Source organism: Manis javanica, chromosome 13, assembly GCF_040802235.1.
Source record: "Manis javanica isolate MJ-LG chromosome 13, MJ_LKY, whole genome shotgun sequence".
Lineage (NCBI taxonomy): Eukaryota > Metazoa > Chordata > Mammalia > Pholidota > Manidae > Manis > Manis javanica.
In genome coordinates this window covers 18,808,075-18,816,966 of record NC_133168.1, presented here as the reverse complement: position 1 = coordinate 18,816,966, position 8,892 = coordinate 18,808,075, and positions in this window count along the sequence as shown.

The following is an 8,892-nucleotide window of genomic DNA, read 5'->3' as shown; positions in this document are numbered from 1 at the left end:
TCTTATGCACAAGGTCTCCTTCCATTTCTCAAATCCATCCTCCTTCCCACACAAATTTGGTTGAGAACACCAATAATCTCTACCCTGGAGCCTGCATAATATCCTGTTATACCATTTTGGCCGAGGCCACCGAAAACCAGGCTAAGGTCCCAGGAGTGCCTAAGGTTTATCTGGTTGGAATGCTCATTCAGGACTGACAGGCGTCCACAGTGTTCACAAATCCATAACTCAAGCAGTAGGTATATTTATATTATGGTATTTATTCTAGCTTTATGCAATTTTCACAGAAAAAATTTCCCAGTGTAAGTATCTAGTCTAACTTCTTTTATATCTCTCATATTTCTGGAGGTGAGTTTTATGGCTGTGATTTTTCCTTATCCTGCTTTGGTTGTATAACAATGAGATTTTTAATCAAGGTCTCTGCCTGGTGAGGTGGGGCAGGGACACGGAACAAGCATCCTGATTAACTTTTCCTGCCTATGTTGAAAAATGCTGAGATATAAGCAGTATAGTAAGAACAGGAGGGATTCCATCTTAAGGCTAATTTGCATTTTAAAAGTAAAGAATTGAGAAGTGAGATTCCTAACAAATTCTTTAGTAATCAGCCAACAACCTATCTTAAGGCAGGGCAAGCAGACATAACTGGTATGTTGTCAGTGCTTGAGAGAAACCACTATCTTGGAGAAGAACAGGATTAGTAAATTGCTTGCATTAAGTTTATCTTACAGAATTATCTAGAGGACTGACTGTGGATAGTAATGTATGTCTCTCACCAGAGAGGCATCATGAGACCACATGTCAAGCCTATGCCCAACAATCCCCATCCCCACCCTTTGCCCCATTCTTGAAAGCCTTAAAAAACAGAATCCTAAGCCCTTAAGTGCACCTCCTCTCTGATGTTGCCTGCCCTCCCCTTTAAGTGTGTACTTTCAAATAAAGCCTTCTCACTGCTCAACTTACTGCATCTTATCTCTGCACTCCTCCAGTGGTGAGTATCTTTGTTGTCTCTTTGCTATTTCATTCTATTTCCAGACATTCATTCTGACTCTGCTTTACTACTGATCAGTAGGGAGGGGCTGCCGAGAGCTCTTATGTGGGCTTGCAAGTTCCTGCCTCCTGGGTGACCCAGACAGGACTGTAGCTGCACAATCTGCTCTTTATAGCCTGCCTGAAAAATCTCCTTTCCTTGGGAAGTTCTTGATGTCAGGGTTCTTGTTCACAGAGCTGAAGAATGAACTTTGCAAACACTCAGGGTAGGAGAGCAACGTAGAGGCTTTTATTTAGAGATAAAGTGAGAGGACAGAACTACTGGCTCAGGACAGGAGGGGACAAGAGAGCCTGGGGTGGTGCGTTGTCTAGGGGATTATGGGCAGTTGAGGATTTTGGGGAACTGATAAAGGGCTTAGGGATATGGACTTGTGCCATCTGCCCTGCCCCCAGGGTGGGCTAGGTTGTCTGTTTGTTAGGGCTGTTTATAGTTGAGATACTGGGTTATGCTGAGATACCCTTCTTTATTGGCAGAACACTCAAAACATTCCAGGCCAAGCTGCTCCTGGCCTTTTGAGCTTTAACTGATCTCACTGAAGATGTCTATATTCCTAGTCTGTTATCTTTACCCTAGAGAATTACTGCGACCTTGACTTTGGATAATGCTGAACACAGAGTTTCAATAGGGACTTCTTTGCACATTGTTACATTGCTGACTGGAAATATCCTGCCTTGCTTTTTCCAGAGGCCCTCATCCTACTCTGACTACACCCACGGTCCCTGTCTCATTCTCAGAACATGATCTCACTCCATCCCATGCTCCACAGCTCCTCCAAATCCTGGGGTCGTCGGGGCTGGTTCCCACACTGTGCAGATCCAAGCGGATGTGGGACTGCAGGTGACCTGGCTTCAGGAGTTGGCAAGAGAATCTGCCATAGACTGAGTGGCAGTTCAGCGAACTTTTCCTCCCTCCTTCTATGCTTTCCTGCTCTCAGCCGCCTAGAAGGCAGCCACCATTCTTTACTGTTCTCTCGCTAATGAATTCCTTCCTTACCTACAGTCACCTGACCTGCTTGAGAATTCTTTCTCATTCAGAGTCAAGAGCCCTCCCCCACTCAGGCTGAGGTTTCCCCTGGTGTGCAGAGAGAGAGACCTCCCCAGACACAGCCGCCCAGCAACACTGGTGTTTGCTACCTCAGAAGAACACTAGTGATTCAGGTGACATTGTCTTCTCTCTGCATTCCTAGGGCCTGAATGTCCACCAACTATTCACCATGGTCAGGTTCCTGAGGGAAATCCGGTGGACCGGCCACACTGGTTTCAGTGGCAGGGCAAGCTGTTTGCCACCTGGGGAAGTGGCTGGAGCTGAAACAATGCTGTAAGCTCAATTCCAGAAAAAAAATTGTCGAATGAAATTAAGGAACAAAAAGTGATGTGAAGAAGACTCTTTTGACCGATGATACTTAGTAAGAATTTTATAAATATTTTTTGGACGGATGGATGGATAAAAATTGGGGGCGGGAGGAATAAATCAGTAACAACATTTAAATGAAATAAGTGATTTCCCTCTGACAGTTTTGGAGAGAGTTTGATGCTGCATGTATGTTGTGTGTGTGAATTGGGCAAAAGGCAGGTGCTTTACCATGACAGGCTTCTGCGAGGCAAGACCAAACCTCAGTGGGAAGAGGAGAACTGCTGGAGGAGGCAAAGCTGAGAGGGAACCTCAGTCACTCTAAGATTCTACATATCCAGTGGCCTCCAGAAAGTGCTGGGACACTGACTGGAGAAATAAGTGTCACCCGCAGTCTTAGAGACCCACCCCGAGAAAGGAACACCATGCCAGGGGGAGCAGGTGACGTGAAGAGGTTGGGCAGGCTCAAGGTGCTCAGAAATTCTGAATATTTAGTACAGACTCTCTCCTAGCTTAATGTCTGAAATTCATATTATTCCATGCTTTTCTGTTATTTAAAACTTGTAAAGAAGTCTGTAGTGAGAGGAGCTGTGGCAGAGATGTTAGCTACTCGTAAAGTATCTGTGCCACTCACCTTGCCACTAGGCGAGGCTACATGACTAGCTCTGGACAACACACAGCAAGCAGAGTGGCTTTTGTCACTGTCAAAGCATTTATGAGCCATCATGGGGTCACGGGGGCCTCTGGCTCTCCTTCCCTGATGCGAACACGGACGTCTGCACGCTCCAGACGCTGCAGCTGTAAGACGGCAGAGCCGCCACTAGTTCCCTCTTGCGGAGGGGAACTCAAATAAGTTCGTTCACATCCTAGCTGAGTGATCGTGAGCATGTTGCTTAACATCTCTGGGCCTCAGTTTCCTCAGCTGTAAAATGAGGTAATAATAATACTTATCTCAGGGATTTGTTTAGGGTGGCACAGAGTAAGCGCTCAGTAGTGCTTTCTATTATAATGATGCTAGAACTAACGAGAAAGACCACATAATAAACACACATCTCTAACTTCTCTCTCTCTCTCTCTCTCTTTTTAAGAAATGAAGGTAAGGCTGCATTTAAAAAATAACTAACAGGTATTATAATTTCTACTAGCGTTTTTGTGTTATTTTCCTTGCTATGGCTTTTTATTTCCAAATAGAAACAGAACCAACCCTCTGTTTAAAAATGTCTATCATAACCACATTTTGTTACAAATATTTTAACAGCTCTTAGCTTTTCTTTTTTAAAAGGAGTATATCTTTCCAGAAGAAAATAAGTACAGTGACTTACTGTGCCACATAATGAATATTTCCAGAAAAAACTACAAGGTGTAAAAGACTGCAGTGAGAAGAAAGTACTTTTGAAGAAAGGTTCGACTCTGAAATGAAACTTCCAAATATTCATAAAATTTGGCTCATTAACTTAATGTAATACCTCATACATCATATTTATAAAAAAACTTCAGCACTGATAAGCAGTCTGAAATGAAAAAAAAAGCAAGGTGGTGCCTAAAGTTGTGTATTGTCTAGGCATTATCCAAAACGTTATTTCAATTCTTATTTTCATAGCCATTCAATGCCTATGTAACTCTGTTTCCACCCCGGAATGAGAGTGAAATAACTTGAATTCCACAATTGCAGAGAGCTGAGAGATTGAATGAAGACTGTTTTTTGAGGCAACTGTATGTAAAATGACATTGTTAACCTTTAAGCATGCCGTTGAATTGGGCGTAACGGAAGACACAGGCCATTCCCTCTGCCCAGAATGTCTTCTATCCCTTGCCCACTGCTGAGCTCCTCTGATGCCCTTCGAAGCCTTTCTTCCCCTCCTTAATCCTTCCTCATGCCCCGAAGTAGCTGGTCACTCCTTCCACAACAGCTGCACAAGCGGCATTATTACCCTTCCCACCCATGTTCGTTTGCATCTCTCTCCCCCTACCTTGAGAGCATGCATTGTGTCCTGTGCACCCAGGAGTCCCTGAAACCTAGGAAGGCTTGTAAATTTCAACTGACCATTGCAGACATTGTTCTTCAAATAATTGGATAGGTAGACAGTGGATTAGACTGTACAAACACACAATATAGATTCATTTTGCTTGTGGTGCTTATTTTAATATCGCACTCAGACCTTTTATTGTAATGAATTTTGTACAAGTCCTCTCCTCCACTAAATAGAGAGGCACTACAAGACAGCCATTTTGTGTCACTTACACTTGAAAGCCCTTTCATCATCTAAAACAGAGCTTTAAAGTCAGTAAGTGCTTTTTGTTGAAATTAATTTAAATCATTCCCACAGGCGTAAGTGCTAAGTGACTCATTCAGTAACAAGTGAGGTTAAGGTCTCATTTTGTCATGTGATTCTAATATTTATTACTGATACAGCCAAAATACTTATCATGAATTGGCCCAGTCCTTCCTTACACTCTGATTCTGCAGCTACACCCGAGAGCTGTTTAATTAAGCCCAACAGATCATCAGTGTCAGCAAAACTGCAACAGCCTTTTTGAAAAGCCAGCCTGCTGTAATACTACAGATTGTGTTGAAACTGTGGCAATTTTCTTAAGTTCCCAGTACAATCACAGTCATCATAATTCAAATGTCAGCATCAATTTCTTACCATCAGTATTTCCCAAAACACAATATCTTTATATCTATCTCTTAAGAAACCTAAAATATTAGGCTTCCACACAATTTCTGTGTGACTCATGCCCATCTATCATGGGCAATGGTTCCCATACACACTGAGATACTTTTGCAGAATACTGAGAAGTTACCTAATGGTTCATGCTCAGTATAATATGAGATGGAAGCATAATGAAAAGGCAGAAATCAGATTCTGTTCCCAGAGATTCTAAAATAATATCCAGACACTATTCACTACCAGAAATGTAGCACCCTGAGAGTTTTCCTTTTTTCCTTTTTTATTTTTTTAGTCCCCTTAGTGTCAAATGAGGAGAGAAAATCCACAAAACTCTGGTCCAAACTTTCATGAGATTTCTGAGTAAAGCTGGTCACTAGACTCAAAAACAGGACATTGTTGCCACTTATCAACCATGTGACCTTGGGTAGCTCACTTGGGTATCACCGAGACTCAATTTCTCATTCTTTACAAAGGGGTCATAACCTCTCTTACACAAAGACGTTTGTTGAAGACTTAATAAGATAAAGTATGTAAAACAACCTTAAAATCACTAAGAAAAATACAAAAATTAATTATATGAAATAGGCAGAAAGGCAAAGACTATAACAAATATTTTCCCTGTCCATCAGTTTATAATTTCTAAGTGAATTTTTAAATGCATACTGATGAATGAATGGATGAATAACTCACAGTGGGAAGATTTACACCATGACCAGGAAGCTGTAAAGTGTCTTCAATAATTACTAAAGGGCCAGGGTGGGAGGATTATTGGCAACTAAATTACAAGGCAGAAAGGAGATCTTGCGCCCTACAAACAGAGGAGCTCACTTCATGTCACCAAGACGCAATTTCTCATCCTCTACAAAGGGGTCGTAACCTCTCGTACACAGAGGTTTGTTGAAGACTTAATAAGATAAAGTATGTAAAACATCCTTAAAATCACCAAGAAAAACACCAAATGCTCTGATGGAAATGTTATTAAAAAGTAGCCAGACCCAATATCAGAACTTTGAAATTTGAAAGGAAAACCAAGTGTGTATGTGAGTTAGGTTTCCTGTGTCTCCACAGCGTGGATCTTGAGGCCTTGTTCAGGACTCCCAGCAGGGGGCCACAGACATTCAATATCCAGACATTCAAAATGCATGCAGAGCTCCAGCATTAAATACACTTCATGTATATTTAATAATTAAATATTAAATACACTTTATGTATATTTAATAATTTAATTTTCACAACATTATGAAATAGTACTAGTAAATCCCCATTTTTCAGTTGACAAACCTGAAGCATTAAAAAATTAAGCAACTGACCCAAGTGGCACAGCTGGCTTTCAGCCCAGGCAATCTGGCTTCAGAACCCAAGCTTTCAGGTCTTTCAGGTATCCCATTATCCTGCCTCCCAATTAATGATACATTCTTGGGAGGGATGCCTTTGGAGCAGGAACATAAATATTTAAGGAGTAGGGAGATGAAAAGAAAGTCTTGTTACAGAAGCCAAAAGAGCACGAATTTTAAGGGAAGGTTCCTAAATATGTTAATGTGCAGAAAAGCCAAGTCAGCAAAGGACTAAAAAAGTGTCCATTGGATTTGGTGATCAAGGAGTGGCTGGTGACCCCTTCTCGTCCAGTTTCTGTCGGGTGGAGGGACATAGGGCAGAGGCCACGGTGCTGGAGCGCGGAGAGGATTTACCCAGAGGAGAAATGGTGCAGCCTGTGAGATGGAAAGTCATTGTAAGATCCTTCCCTCCATTCCTTTTTCTTCTCTTCTCCATTCTTAACACATGTCTAAGGAAGAATTACAGTGAAGTGGCAGTGGTAATGAGGCTTTGGTGGTGTGGAACTTAGCCATAGGAAAGGCTTCATAAAAGCATTCTCTTTGCAAGACTTCTTATTAGGGATAGACTGAAGACAGGTGTGCATCAGTGATGAGCTGGAGAAGGAGGTCACAGGGATGACAATCAACAGGAGACAGAACAGGGCCTGAGCTTCTTAAGTGTCATGACCAGATTCTGACCCATACACTGCTGCAAACTTGTTTAACTACTGGGTCTAAAACCATGCCAGCAGGCTGTGACATGAGCTCAATTTAACCAACCCAAAAATGAGAGATTTAATAACCCCTAAGATCCTTTGCAATTTTGAATTCTCTGGCCCTACAAGTACTCACCTAAGTATGATACTGGCCACTGTGGCCCCACTGCTCCATCACTGCAACTTCCCTTCTCTAATACAAATTTCCATGGTTACAGGGGTAAAAAATAAACTCACTACCCAAACTAAGGCAGTTCCTGACACCAAATGTCCTGGGGAAGAGAAAACACCAATTTCAACATCTCTGGCATTCTTTGTAGCTCATCTGGACACATTCTGACAGAAAGAAAGCTTGAACTGTCACAGTTTGGTTATTCAGAATGTCAGCCTGTAGAATTAAAAGCCTCTAAGTGTATATTGTTTATCTGCTACAAATAAACAATAAAAGAAACTCATGTAAAAAAAACACACCTTGATCTGTAGCTGAGTTATATTTACAGATGTGACATAAGAAGAGCATTGTACATGGCAGAGCTTCTGACTCACTCTGCCCCATGAAACATCTGTACTAGAACACTCCCAGCATGCCTCGGGTACAAGCCTTGTGACCGAAAGTTACAAGGACGTGGGAAGAAAAATGGGATCAGGGGAGAGGTTTTATTCTGTTTTTATAAGGGCACTACAAACATTTGAATGCCAGTCACTTACAATAAGGAAAATGAAAGACACTTTTCTACTTACTGCTGCAATGACCTTTCTAAATTTCTAGGCACTAAAATAAATACTGTGTATGCTACCAACACAAGAAAATGTTTAAAATAGAAGCTTACCTTTTGTATCTTTAAATAACATTGAAAGATGGCAGGGCAGAGCTTTACATGAAGTGATATTCCTGTTATGTTTGATTTTCAACATTAACTAGATTTTATTTCATAAAAACAATCTATGCCAGATTCAAATGAATAATAATTATGGAGTGTCTGGACTGACAGGCTAATTCAGTGGGTGTTGGTAAAGTTGCAGTATTTCCAGAATCTCTCACCTGGCCTTAGCCCATCTCCATATTGACAGGTGTTTACACGGGGAGGGTGAAGAGTCGGAGAGAGACACAGACAGTGGGAACAGACAACTGCTTGTAAGCAATAAATGGGTTTCTCCCAGTTTACTTTTCCCTTTGACTGATTTCAGCTTCACAGGTTTCCCTGGTTTATTTGCCATGGGCTGGGAACATGTTTTCCCTCTGGAGATACACGTGGCAGTAGTTGGCAGGACCTGTGAACCCCAAATCTGTCTTCGTGGGTGTGATGTTTGGGCGGCTACCCCTAGAGATGGAGGGGAGATACCCGGAAACCCCCTGTGGATGGTGTGCCTTCACCCAGGAGCCCCCATCCATGGGGCTTCCACTTGCGGAGCCCCTAGTGGGGAACTGGTCTATGTAAAGCACCTCCTAGATGAGTGGGTTCCTCCCCAGCGCTGGGAAGGGTGGAAACACCGGAAGCTGTGAGTTAGTTGTCCCTGAGATAGGGAACTGCCTAGAGGCCCTGAGTGGCCATGAGTCAGCAGGAATTGTGGGGCTGTTGTTTCCCGAAGCATTGGAAAGGCTTACCAAGGAGAGGGCCACCCTTCAGCATCACTTGGAGGAGCTGGGCAATGAGCTACAGGATGCACTTAAAAAAGAGAGACAGTTATTGAGAAGATGGGTTGCACTCCTGGAAGATACGTTATCAGCGAAGGAGGAGACAGCCGGAGAATCCGCATTGCGGGAGATCATGTGGGTGGGAGGAGAAAGGAGC